At 42.8% G+C, this 14,119-nt stretch overlaps 1 long non-coding RNA gene across 2 annotated transcripts in view; it reads left to right on the forward strand.

The window, feature by feature from the left end:
* Nucleotides 1–14,119, forward strand: part of LOC116038136 — a 105,994-nt gene that overhangs the window by 10,815 nt on the left and 81,060 nt on the right. The window contains exon 3 of one of the 2 annotated variants that reach the window (XR_004102031.2): nt 10,251–10,616. This is a non-coding gene — a long non-coding RNA (uncharacterized LOC116038136). Of the gene's footprint in view, nt 1–9,946; nt 10,617–14,119 lie in introns of those variants that run through there. The other variant, XR_004102030.2, reaches the window with a different exon arrangement.

The following is a 14,119-nucleotide window of genomic DNA, read 5'->3' on the forward strand; positions in this document are numbered from 1 at the left end:
AAAAAGACAGTATCTAATGATAATGTCATAGCTTTGGTTTTACCTGGACAGCAGCTATTTGCTTGGCTCTAAGTACCATGACTGTCCCGTGTTTGTATTTATTCCTGGTTGGCCAGTGAAGAGCACACGTGAAAATACATTGTATAACACTACAAAATGCCCCTTCCCGTATCCAGACAACTTTTATACAGGCCTATCTGTCATATCTCTTAAAGTGACCTCAGTAAGTGGCCTCCTTTAAAAAGCCCTTGTTTCCAATCCCACGTTTTTCAAAGCTACCATTGCTTAAAAAAGAGAGAGCAAGTTATGCATGTAATTGTGTAATAACTGCACAATGATTAAATACAGTAAAAATGTAATGTAATTTTGTGCAAGTTTTATTATATATATTCTATTATTAAGTCCCAATACAATATTTTATATTTAATGCAGTACATATAACACTGATATTACATTAAACATATTTGTAAGTAACATACCATTAGATATACTGTAGAGCGAGAGAGAGAGAGAGAGAGAGAGAGAGAGAGAGAGAGAGAGAGAGAGAGAGAGACAGAGAGAGACAGAGAGAGCTAGGAATCATATTCATTTACTACTTAGGTATTTTATTTCTTGTGCCTCAAGTCAAATTTGGCTTTCTCAGGAAGGCAAGCTTTCTCTAACATTTACCAAGATCTGTTAGCTTCTCTATTGTTTCCTTATGATTTAGGTTTATGTCATACAGAGCTCGCAGTATTAGTATTCTTTTTATTGCCTCAAGCTTTGGTGAAGTTTCTTCTTCTCTTGTGTATTTGGGTTCAGCTCTCTATATTACTGTCGTGGATTTTCCTGTCATGTCGACAGGTTATCATTTGATTTTTTTAGTTGCACACTCAGATAATTTCACCTTTTCCGCCTTTTCTGACAGAGCTAATCAATACAGTAGAAGCGCTCTAACTACTAGCTTTTATTTCTAAATTACTGTGACTATGAGGAGCTTTTTGGAACAATAGAGAGACTTGGGCAACCAGGCTTTTTAAAAACTGACTTTCTTCTCTCCATTGGCTCTGTTTAAACCTGGATTTATTGCATGTTCACGCAGAAAAAATACATCTCTATGTTCAGATCTGAAAAGGCACATTTTACAATAAATAAATATTGCATTTTTGACTCCCTTGACATCAGAGGATATCACCCTTTTAACCGGATGTTAAAGTTTTACCAGGTGCTAATGCCAGTGATTTATGCGGCGTTAATCTTAACAGTAAAAATAGTTTGAATTTTAAATGAGTTATTCTTTAGCTAACACACACACAATGTGAGAATACAGGCCCGAGGGCTAACGGTAGCACTTCCATGGGTTTAGGAAACCCTGCTGTTTTCATGCGGTGCTGTCATGTAGATGTGACCCAACGATCATCTCTTCCATTCAGCATGACACCTTTGTTTTAAGTCCCCGCCCTTTATGTGTGCATGCATGTGTGTGAAAGAGTGAGTCAGTGAGTGGGTGTAATGCATGTGGGTGTAAGTACGTAATTCAGTAAGTAGGTAAGTATCCCTCCCAGCATTTCCTGTCTTATGGAGCTCAGTCGGTGTTAGCCAGGGTTAGCTGAGGCTTTAGCACCTGCTGTCACTGCTGCAGTTCCTCTCACTTGTCCAGACAACAACGGCTTTAGCTTGGAGATAAGGATTACTGCAAGTAATGTGTGCTAAGAGCATTAGCTTGGGCCTGGGTGGGTAATAGATTGTTAGAAAGTATCAGACAATAACCAGGAACTGCCTTTTTTTAATTGAATAAAGTTGGTAGCGCCAACCAAAAAGCCGAAAAGGGTTTGCTAAACAAAACTCACGTGTGTCATAGAAAGTTTGTCTGTTAGAGCAACACGTGTATGTTTTGAACGTTACAGTCTGAGCCAGTGAAACAGGAGAGGAAGGTGGACTTGATCAGCTTATCCAAAATCCCGGAAACAGAAATTATTAACAGACTCTTTCAAAAGTTTGGCACTCAAACATGTGTCTCATTTTTCTTGAAAATGATGTCGCTATGCACTCACTGACCCCGAAGACTGAAAGGAAGTTGTTCATGACAACAGATTCTTAAATATAATAGTGTACAAAATACAATTCAAATTTAAAAAGTTCCAGTCAGATAGTAAAAGCTAATTGACATATTTTGCTTTGCATTGCCACATAAGAAACTGGGTTATCAATAGGCACAGGGCCACCTTAACACTCCTTTAAACTGCTATATGAGTGAAAACAGTGTGCATAACCTTGATTTTTCACAACTTAATTCATCTCCGACCTATAATTTAATTGAGAAAGGAGGTGGAAATGTATTGGTATCAAATCTGACAAGCCATAAGAATTGATAATTTCATTTTGTGTAACCCAGAGTTAAAAAAAATGAAATTAAAAATGTACTCCAAAATGAATACACCAGGATGTAATTGGCAAAAGGTCACAAGCTATTACCTGAAAAAGTGAATACCGGGTTAGAAAATTTCAATCTTTTTCTAACATCTGTCACATTCTGATTCAAATTAAGCTGAGATAGCAGACTGATCAGGCTGCTTTGTATGATGTTAAGACCCGAAAGTATTAATTTAGCAGATTAATTATCGCATTAAATCTAACCAGAATATATATATCTTTTAATTTATTTAATATTTATATATTAATATTTAAACAAATTTCACTATATATGTGTAGTGTGCTTGCCTTATATGCTTGTCCTTTTTGACTCTAAGGAAGACACAGTAGTGTGGAAATGTTAGTTTGTTTGCTAATCAGTCAGTGTGTCTCAGAAAGTCTGTGCTGTGTCAGTTCTGGTAAGAGAACTAAAATTTTGAAATGCCTTGCAGAGGTGAATGTTTACTTAGCAAAGGACTCATTTTGATTGAAGGTCCATTATCATCCATGGTTGAATATATCCTACAACACCTTCAGCTGCCAGTTGTTTGAGAAATCTGTCATATATTGGCTGACTGGCAAAAAATGTGCTTAATTTACAAAAAGGCCCAAAAGTTTGTTTACGAAATGTAGTGACACAGTACTATTTGGTGAAGGAATTGCACGTTGATGTGTTAATTAATTAACATTTAACCAAAAACCCCAATCTTTCTCTTGCCTTAACCAAAGTGCTATTGCTGCCTAAACCTAACCACACGCCGGATTCAGGATGCAAACACCGTTCTGTCAAAATCTTGCTCTTTGTACCCCTACAATCTACCCCATCTACCTCCCTATGAGTTTGGTGTGGTAAATAAATGTAGCCCTTCCCTTGATTGGACAAACGTTGCCATGGAACATAATCCAGGCAGTGATATGTTTTCTAATGAAACACGGCAGCATGTCAATAAATGGTTTGGTCATAGTTTTATACAGTCTATGGGCCATCTCAACGCAACCTGGAGTCACTTTGATATGCTTGAAAATATTTTTAAAACAATGCTGTACACTGTATGCTTGGTGATCATGTTCTGAATCATCATATCACTGATCCATTCATCCGCCTCTGGTGAGAAATATTATGATCACTGGTCTTCTGGAGGCCACTGTTTTGACTGACACGCACACACACACACACACACACACACACACACACACACATCTCTCAGTGGGTGCCAGCAACAGACCAGGTAATGATGGCTATTTCAGTTTCTCTACTCCTGATGTTCACATTGACTGGCAGCCTCACACTGAGACAGATAATCTCCCCTCCTCTTTTTTCCCGCCTTGTTGCCTTGTTTGGAAGAGAGGCAGATAGGAAGTGGGCAGAATACTCTCCTGTTGTGTATCAGCGGCGTGCCACTCACATTCACCCCTAGGATCCTCACATGTGGATCAGCAAGTACGCACACACACGTTTACACAAACACACCTGCACAGAGAAAGAGTTGTATGTTGAGCAACAGAGGAAAAGAGCAGAAGAAACGGTTAGGGAGAGGAACAAACATGAGTCCGAGAAAACAGAGCAACAGTTCAATCAACAGACAATCATTCGTGAAGAAAGGAAAAGCTAAAGAGCAACAGCAAACACAGTACAAAGGAAAGCTAAAAAAGACTAGACTAGAAGGGCACTCGGAGAGCGCAGACCTCTGCCAAGGCCATGCCCGATCTTGCAATGTTAACGAAAGAGAAACATAATTTGTGTCCCTGCCCCGTGATTTGGATCTGCTCCAAAATGTAATGAGTTACTTCTTGGCCCATGCTTCACCCTTCCACCAAGTTTCATGAAAATTGGGCCAGTAGTTTTTTTTCCTTAATCCTGCTGTTAAACAGGCAAACAAACAGAACTGAAAACAAAACATCCTGGCGGAGCTAATAGAAAAGCTTCCAAAATGAGGTAAGATACCTAACAAAAGTAAATCTAAATAAATACCACAGTTAGCTGCTACAAATCTCCACAAAGGCAAACATCTAGTAGAAGTCTTTGCCTCAGTAAAGTAAAAGAAGATCCTCATCAAAGGATCAGACACTGTGACTTGGTAATTGAAAAAGATTGTCATAGAAACTCATGGCAAGAAAGAAGCCTCTGAAAGTTTCTGGTGACCCTGCAAATAAAACAAAATTGAAGATGAAACCGATACCTTTTATATATAAAGCAACACATATCTTCCTATCTGATCAAAATAAGGAAAAGATTAAAAAAACAGGCAACAGCTGTACAATTTGTATCAATTCTCATTAATTCCCAAGAGGCAACCTAAGTGTACATGTCATGCTATTAAAGTAACCAACTCTCAAAATACAATTTGCTGTAGATACAGAGGCAGGGAGAGGGAATGAAGGAGGGTTTCCGTGTTTCCTGCTGAAGTGAAAAGCCTCTCGGTGTGTAAAAGACACAAGACTAATCACTCTCATTGTGGCCTATTTCCATGGTAACTCTTCACTGAGCAGTAATTTAGCCTCGATAGCTAACGACACAGAGCGAGTCATTATCTTAGCGCCAGGCTAGGGCCTCCTATTTAAAGATTCACACCATGAATGAACAATTAGAGAACAGATTGCTGGCCTAAGTGGGGGAGAGATGGGAGAAGACAGAGGGAGAGAGGAGACATGGCCAGTATGTGGTCACCCCATCCATCCCAGGGATGCCCTCTGTAATGCTTTAAGTTACATCATTGTTAATGTTCACCCTTCAAACAGTTAAAAGGAACATATTCATTCAAAGACAATTCATTATTTTGTAAAGTTAAGTAATAACAATAGCAAGGTAGAATGAATCAACTGTCATAGACTACTAATGGTAGAAAATATCAACAGATCAACAGTAGAATTTTTTGTGTTGCAAAGTAATCACGTGAGCTTGTACGTATCGCACTGGCCAAATCAAAAGGATTGCCAAATGACATTGCTGGAAAAGTTTAGCAAGATTAAACGTGTTTACCGGACGACCATGTTTTTTTTTTGTTTCCTTTAGATAGAGCCCTCTGCATTGGCAGCCCCACTGTGTCAATGCAGTGCCCTCATTGAAATGAATGAGTGGCCTTTGAGTGTTTTTGAACTGCAAGAACAAAGGATGGTCTTTTTCACATCTTGTTTGCATCCCATTTGCTAATAACATTCAATGTTGTTTTCTTGTTACCATGACCACAATATTTTCATAACCTTAACCAGATTTTAGTTGTTGGTACCTAATGGCAACAGGCGATACGAGGGGGGACAGACTGATCTCAATAAGTGCCGTATGTATGACACGCCAATTAGTATGCCATTTTGGCGACGCATACTCGCTTTTTAGCGTGTTTATCAATGCCGTTTGGCCTCCATTGACTTACATTACCTTGCGATTGCGTGTCAATTTACGCCGTAGCGAGTAGTATGAAAGCCCGGAAATCTGCATAGGGAGGTTGGTTGGGGTGTTGGATGGGTCAAACAACACAGGACTTTCACCCAGGAGACCGGAGATTGTGTCTCGCGTGTCACGTTTCCTAAACCCAACAGTCGCTTTCTTCTTTTCCTAAACCCAACCCCGTTATTGTTTTCCTAAACCCAACCGTCCGAAAAGTGATTATGCGTCTTGATAACACGCCAAAATGGCATACGAATTGGCGTGTCATACATACGCCACTTATTGAGATCCATCTGCAACCCGTCCGCTGTATACAGCGTAGACATAAACGCGGATAGCTCAAAATGCGTAGATAACACGCCACTTGGCTTTAGAAAGTGGCGTGTATGTTTACGCAAAGTCATGATGTCACGTTGGGGGGGATGTCATCCTCCTTGTTATCAAAATGACCAAAATACATGGCGCATGTTAACCTGCCACATTCCTTTTCCATCCCCTAGTAGCAGAAAGAGTGCACGGGCGGAGGGGTTGTTTAGTTAAATATTCAAGTCCAGTCTGCCTGACTCATTGATGCTCATTGATGCTATATCTAACTGAGGTTCAAGTTGCAAGGTGCAAGTTAGAATCTATGGCCCCAACTATGGCTCTGAAATATCAGTAGCCTAACTGTGTATTGATAAATCCATGGCGCTGTCCGTGGTGCTGAAGTAGTAGACAGTTTTGTAATTTCTACTTACTGTCTCTGAGTCCCGCCCTTCTGTCAGTTTCGTCTTGAATCTATAATATTCTCTAAACTATACTATATATCTAAAAGAGGTGGGGTTATTCAAAAATACAGACCCAAAAAGGGGGGGGGGGATATGAACACGGGATGAACGCTGTCATTGTGCTGACATGGAAGAAAATTACAAATGAACTATTTTGTTGTTTTGGAGGACTTGTTGCTTTAATGAGATTAGCAACCAATGAAGAACAAGGAAGGCCCTGGTCTGAAAAAACACACTTATTCTCTCAATTTACAGTTCACACCCCTCATGTGTCTCCTGTTGCTCCCTGATCCCTGTTGTCCTTTGGTGTACCCCGCCAACACACACACACACACGCACGCACACACACTCTCACATACACACACACACACACACACACACACACACACACACACACACACACACACACACACACACACCCCTCCCAAACCGCACTCCTCTCCAAGGTCAGTGTCTTATTCAAATGGTACTGTGTATGTGTGTTAAGGTTTCTCTCTCTCTCTCTCTCTCTCTCTCTCTCTCTCTCTCGCGCCTTTTGTGTGTCTCCTTCTAAAGAAGCTGTCAAGCTGTACTGTTTAATGGCTCACAGGAGGGACAAAAAGCATACTTTGTTTTGTTTTGTTTGCCTGCCATAGCGTTCGGCTGAGAGTGAGTGGAGGGGGGGGGGGTGTAACATGTAATTTACTGTTTGCCCCATTCTACTGTACATTGCTTTAGTCATGCTAATGCTGCTCTTTGTCGGGCTGAGGAGATAGCCATCAATCAGCTGTCAATTGGTCAGTTGGAAAGAAAAAAGAGAGAGAAAGAGAAGGCCCCTGTTCCCTCCCTCCCTCGTCCTCTTCTTCTTCTTCTTCTTCTTCTTCTTCTTCTTCTTCTTCTTCTCCTCTGCTACCTAGCGGACTTGGGGGTCCTGGGAAAGCCTGGCACCTGGATCCAGATCTGGATCTGAAGTCCAGGTCGAGGTCAGGAGGAGGATCTGGGGCAAAGCAAAAATGGAAAAGCATAAAAATAAGTCTGTTGCAATCTGTTTTTGTGTCGTCATGATTAGCTGTCTGGGTCCAAAAGTCCTCAGAGTCTTTGTTTTCTTGTTGTTGTTTTTAAAAGAAGTATCTAATTGTGATATGACACCTCTTGAAACTTGCAGTGCCACTCACAGCTGTCGGCCGCTGTCAGCAGAGGAGGAACCCTTTATTATGCTAGCTAATGTTAGCGCTAAGATAAGCTAACAGGCCCATTAGTGCCAGTTCATTTAGCTCGTTAGCTGAAGCCTCGGGGCTGATGACATTCATTACATATCATTAGTGCACAATTAACATGTCTCACTCAGACGTTGCTCCCAATGTTACACGACACTTTTAATCATGTTTTATGAAATGTTTCCGCTGGCATGACATGATTTATGAGTTTTACATGACAGGGCGTTCATTACATTAACCAGCTGTAATCATAAAGTCTGCTGCAGACTGATTCCAGGTCCAACGTCACATTCTGGCTCTGTCCTTGTGATTGAAACTTGAGAAGTAGTTTATTTAGAAATATTTTTTTTTCTTTCATCAATTCACTTCTCATTGTATTGCTTCCTCAGCTATTAATCTTCCAGGAATGCAATTTACATTCTGCAGCACATCCCAGTGTGTCAAGGTAAACTTTGTAAAGCCGATTCAGTTCTCACGTATAGTAGATTAGTACGTTGTTTGAAAAAAAAAACTTCAGGATAGTAACAGTGGAGATGAGGTGTGTCAGATTTCAACTGCTTTGGAGGTTAGTTTTGTAGTCCATAGTTGCCAACCTAGTTGTTTCGTGATTTTTTGCACTGACGACTCAGTTTCCATACAGAAACAGCTGATTTTGACACTAACCGTGGCAGCCAAATGCTGTGGTGGAAAGTACATTAATGCAAGTACTGTGCTTAAGTGCAATTTTGAGGTACTTGTACTTTACTTGAGTATTTCCATTTTCCGTTACTTCTACTCCACTACATTTCAGAGGAATATGTTGTACTTTTTACTCCACTACATGTATTTGACAACTATAGTTACCTTAGCAGATTAGGATTTTATGTATAAAACATATGATAACTTATCAGTTATTTATATTTTAACATATGATGATATATGTATAGATTAAATTCCCCAACAGTCTATACAATAGTTAAACACTACTACTATTTTGCTGCATAATGAGTACCTTTACTTCTGAGATACATTTTGTTCTGTTATTTTATTTTAAGATTTTGAGTGCAGTTTTACTTTTAATAGAGTACTTTAATAATCACAGTTTTATGTGGATTTTAGATGGTTTTATGTGTCTTTGAGGGGGATTTTTATAGTAGTTTTTAATCAGATGCGTACAACTGACCAATACTTTGGGAGTTCTGTATGATGTGTTAGACTACTCACACTTAACTTTAGGACATCCTCAAGTCAATTTCTTGAAGAACCTTAAATATAGACATAAATTTAGATTAGTGCTGGAAGATTTGACTGAAATTAATATCACTATCATCTATATATAATGAAGTCACAGAGCCCTTGAATTCCTGAGATGTGATACATTTTGGTTTATGCACACAAGTATAAGCACACATAATAACTGGTGCGCAAAAAATATTATAATATGTACATAAAATAAAAATATAATCTCTCAGGACTTTGGTGTTCCAATAAAATATCAAATGTATGCAAATCACATATGAAATGATTAAAAAGACGATCACTATCACCAGCGATCACTGTTATGCATCACATTACAAAAACTCTAAACTTTAAGAACTAATATGTTAGTTTTTGAGTGTTAGTTTTTGATTGATAACACAACATAACATGTCGGCAGCAAACCTTAATTTAGATGGTCACTTAAATCATCTGGATTTCATCTAAGTTTTGTTAAGCATGTTATAGAAAGTGAAAACCATAACTTCACGAGTGTTGTGCAAGGATTTTTTAAAAGCAGTTGTCGTGACGTTCCTGTTATAGAGCACCTTGATGAATTCTTTATAAAGATCTAAAAACAAATAAGTGACAAGATAGTCCAACACACACACACACAGAGGTACAAACAGTACTATTCTCTTTTTCTCTTTTCTTTTCACATTCGCCCACCCACTGATCCACACAGAGACATAGAAAGAGAGAGTAGTATTGATTTTGCTGTCTCCAGGCTGTTGAGAGTGTGTATGTACTTGTGTGTGTATAAAAGGGATTAGGGCCCTCGCTCAGCTGAGATACCATCAGCCATCAACCCTGCTAGTCCGCTTCGGGCTTTCCCGGCTGCCACATTGTCTATTCTGCTCCGCTATGTGAAAAATGTTGAATATCAACAATGGCTTTCAGTGGTGTATTGTTGAGTTTTTGTATGAACTAATCTTGCCTCAGTGAAAGAGACCTAGGGCTTGGACAAAACGTCTAGAGCCACAGCATTCCTAGCTGGCTCTCCCCTTGAACACTGAGCAGAAGGCTGGGGCTGAGGGAGGCAGAGTAGAGGGGAAGGCAGCCTGGAGGAGAGGCAGGGACAGGGAGAGCCGAGGCCGGGTTAGGAGCTCCGAGGCTGGGGGTTAGGAGGATGGCGGGCCAGGGGAAAAGTGTAGAGGTGGGAGGGCGACGTGGGCACAGGAACGCGGTTAAGGTGGGAGAAAAGTGAAATACAAGGAGGCCGCGATTTTAGTGCCATAGCTGTGACAGGAACGAGAGCTAGAGACGAGGGACAAGGAGGAGGAGGAGAAGGCCAGGTAGGGAAGATTAAGTTATGGGGAAAATAACTAGGAGTCAACTGAGACTAGGCTGGCTAGGGGTTGAAATATAAATGCATATAAATTATGTACGAGTGAGGAAGAGAAGACTATTTAAGGTATGAGTGCTAGACTATTTTGGAGGTGAGACAGGTAGCAAGGCAACAAGAGACCAACACATGGGCAGAAAAGGAGACAGGAATTTAGTATTCCAGCTTTAGGAGTGGGGAGTCTTTTTTTGCTTTTTCTGCCATGGATGTAGTGCTGGTTTGGACAGCGGCCGGCGTCCAATCAGACAACAGGACCGTAGGCCTTGTCATAACGACAACCATGACATCACTGCCAGGTAAGATGACTGAAAGATTGGTCGAATGATTGACTGACTCTGTCACTGTGTTACCGACATAGAATAGTTTGATTGGCAGTCTGACTTTCTGATTTTTTTGTCTCTCTCACTCTGCTTGAAACAAGCTGTACCAAGAGTCCATGTGTGGGTGCGGATATAGAAAGTGTGAGGAATAACTGACAGAAGCCACAAAGAATTTTCATACAGGCTTTCCTGGCCGTGCTGGTCTTAGCATTCACATTTATTTGGTAGCAAAATGCCTGTGTTGCAGCTCAGAGTGGGGTTTCTGTCTATGTTGCCATCTCTGTACTATCCCTCAGTCTGTCTCTTTCCTGCCCCGCTCTGTCTGATGAGGCTCCTGCAGATAGAAGAAGAGAGGTGGAGCTGTTATTGAGTCAATAGTGATATTTTTTTCGCTCCATTTGTATCAGATTCGGCTTTCAAAATATGCCTTGGAGTCATGGTAGAGGTGCCATGTTAAATTAGCAGTTTTATACAGTTTTGTGTTCCATTTCAACCAATTTATACACCCAGAACTAGTAGGTCTAACCCCTCCACACATACACTCCTGGAAACAAAAACAGTGTGGGTTGTTTGCACTTCTTTAAAACGAACACAATCACCCTGGGCGGTGCCAAGATCCGGTCGCAAAGATCCGGTCGCAAAGATGGTATTTCTGCAAAATGGACTAAGGAAGGAACTTGTTTAGGTGGAACATTTGCACCCCTGCAAAAGAAAATAACACATACAATATTAAATGAAGTTAACACAATACCGTAAAATGAGCTATTTAAATTAGCTGGATACATTGTTAAACGTAATTTGCTCTTACCAGTGTATCGCCGTGTGTATTTTGTTCATAGCAAATCCCTGTCAATCGGCCCCAAAAGTCTCAGATAGTAAATGCCATATTCTTTGTAAATCAATATAAGCGTTTGCCAAAAAGCGGCCTGCCTTGTTGCACGACAGGGGCGGATCTACAGGGGGGCAAGGGGAAGCAGCTGACCCCCACTGTAGGGCCTTGCCCCCCCCAGCTGCCCCCCTAACTTTTGTGTTCAAAAAACTGTACTTGTAAAAACAAACTGCCACTATGTCCACGAGCTTCTTAAAACATTGAAATAAACAATTAATTTATATTAATTAATAATAAATAATAATTGTAGATGTAATCTTAGCCCCCTGCCCCTCAAATACTTTTGCCCTGCATCCCGTCGAAGACTGGAGCGACTGAGCTGTCCGAGCCTCTGAACGTGAAGTCAGTTTCCCCAGGTGAAGTTTAAACACACCATCCATCCATCCATCCATCTTCGTCCGCTTATCCGGGGTCAGGTTGCGGGGGCAGCAGCTCCAGCAGGGGACCCCAAACTTCCCTTTCCCAAGCCACATTAACCAGCTCCAACTGGGGGATCCCAAGGCGTTCCCAGGCCAGGGTGGAGATATAATCCCTCCACCTAGTCCTGGGTCTTCCCCGAGGCCTCCTCCCAGCTGGACGTGCCTGGAACATCTCCCTAGGGAGGCGCCCAGGGGCCATCCTTACCAGATGCCCAAACCACCTCAACTGGCTCCTTTCGACGCAAAGGAGCAGCGGCTCTACTCCGAGCTCCTCACAGATGATTGAGCTTCTCACCCTATCTCTAAGGGAGACACCAGCCACCCTCCTGAGGAAACCCATTTTGGCCGCTTGTACCTTGGATCTCATTCTTTCGGTCATGACCCAGCCTTCATGACCATAGGTGAGGGTAGGAGCGAAAATTGACCGGTAGATTGAGAGCTTTGCCTTCTGGCTCAGCTCTCTTTTCGTCACAACAGTGCGATAAAGTGAATGTAATACTGTTCCCGCTACGCCGATTCTCTGATCAATCTCCCCCTCCATTGTCCCCTCACTCGCGAACAAGACCCCAAGGTATTTGAACTCCTTCACTTGGGGTAAGGACTCATTCCCTACCTGGAGTAGGCACTCCATCGGTTTCCTGCTGAGAACCATGGCCTCAGATTTACAGGTGCTGATCCTTATCCGAGCCGCTTCACACTCGGCTGCGAACCGATCCAGTGAGTGCTGAAGGTCACAGGCTGATGATGCCATCAGGACCACATCATCTACAAAAAGCAGCGATGAGATCCCCAGCCCACCGAACTGCAACCCCTCCCCACTCCGACTACGCCTCGATATCCTGTCCATGAATATCACAAACAGGATTGGTGACAAAGTGCAGCCCTGGCGGATGCCAAACCTCACCTGAAACGAATCTGACTTACTGCCGAGAACCCGGACACAGCTCTCACTTTGGTCATACAGAGATTGGATGGCCCTGAGAAGGGACCCCCTCACCCCATACTCCCGCAGCACCTCCCACAGTATCTCCTGGGGGACCCGGTCATACGCCTTCTCCAGATCCACAAAACACATGTAAACCAGATGGGCATACTCCCAGGCTCCCTCCAGGATCCTTGCGCGAGTGAAGAGCTGGGCCGCTGTTCCACGACCAGGACAGAATCCGCATTATTCCTCTTAAATCTGAAGTTCGACTACCAGCCGAACCCTCCTTTCCAGCACCATGGAGTAGACTTTACCAGGGAGGCTGATAAGTGTGATACTCCTGTAATTGGCACACACCCTCTGGTCCCCCTTTTTGAACAGGGGAACCAGCACCCCGGTCTGCCACTCCTCAGGCACTGTCCCAAACTTCCACGCAATGTTGAAGAGGCGTGCCATCCAAGACAGCCCCTCCACACCCAGAGCTTTCAGCATTTCTGGACGGATCTCATCAATCCCCGGGGCTTTGCCACTGTGGGGTTGTTTGACTACCTCAGCGACTTCCACCAGGGAAATTTACGACAATCCCCCATCATCCTCCAGCTCTGCCTCTACCATAGAGGGCGTATTAGTCGGATTTAGGAGTTCCTCAAAGTTCTCCTTCCACCGCCCTATTACCTCCTTAGTTGAGGTCAACAGCATCCCATCCTTACTGTACACAGCTTGGATGTTTCCCCGCTTCCCCCTCCTGAGGTGGCGAATGGTTCTCCAGAAGCACCTTCGTGCCAACCGAAAGTCCTTCTCCATGTCTTCTCCGAACTCCTCCCACACCCGCTGCTTTGCCTCTTTCACGGCAGAGGCTGCAGCCCTTCGGGCCTTTCGGTACTCTGCAACTGCCTCCGGAGTCCTCTGGGATAATATATCTCAGAAAGACTCCTTCTTCAGTCAGACAGCTTCCCTGACCACCGGTGTCCACCACGGTGTTTGTGGGTTACCGCCCCTTGAGGCACCTAAGACCCTAAGACCACAGCTCCTTGCTGCAGCTTCAGCAATGGAAACTTTGAACATTGTCCACTCGGGTTCAATGCCCCCAGCCTCCACAGGGATGCACGAGAAGCTCCGCCGGAGGTGTGAGTTGAATGTCTGTCGGACAGGGGCCTTCTCCAGACGTTCCCAGTTTACCTGCACTACCCGTTTGGGCTTACCAGGTCTGTCCAGAGTCTTCCCCCCACCCCCTGACCCAACTCAC

This window comes from Sander lucioperca, chromosome 11, assembly GCF_008315115.2.
Source record: "Sander lucioperca isolate FBNREF2018 chromosome 11, SLUC_FBN_1.2, whole genome shotgun sequence".
Lineage (NCBI taxonomy): Eukaryota > Metazoa > Chordata > Actinopteri > Perciformes > Percidae > Sander > Sander lucioperca.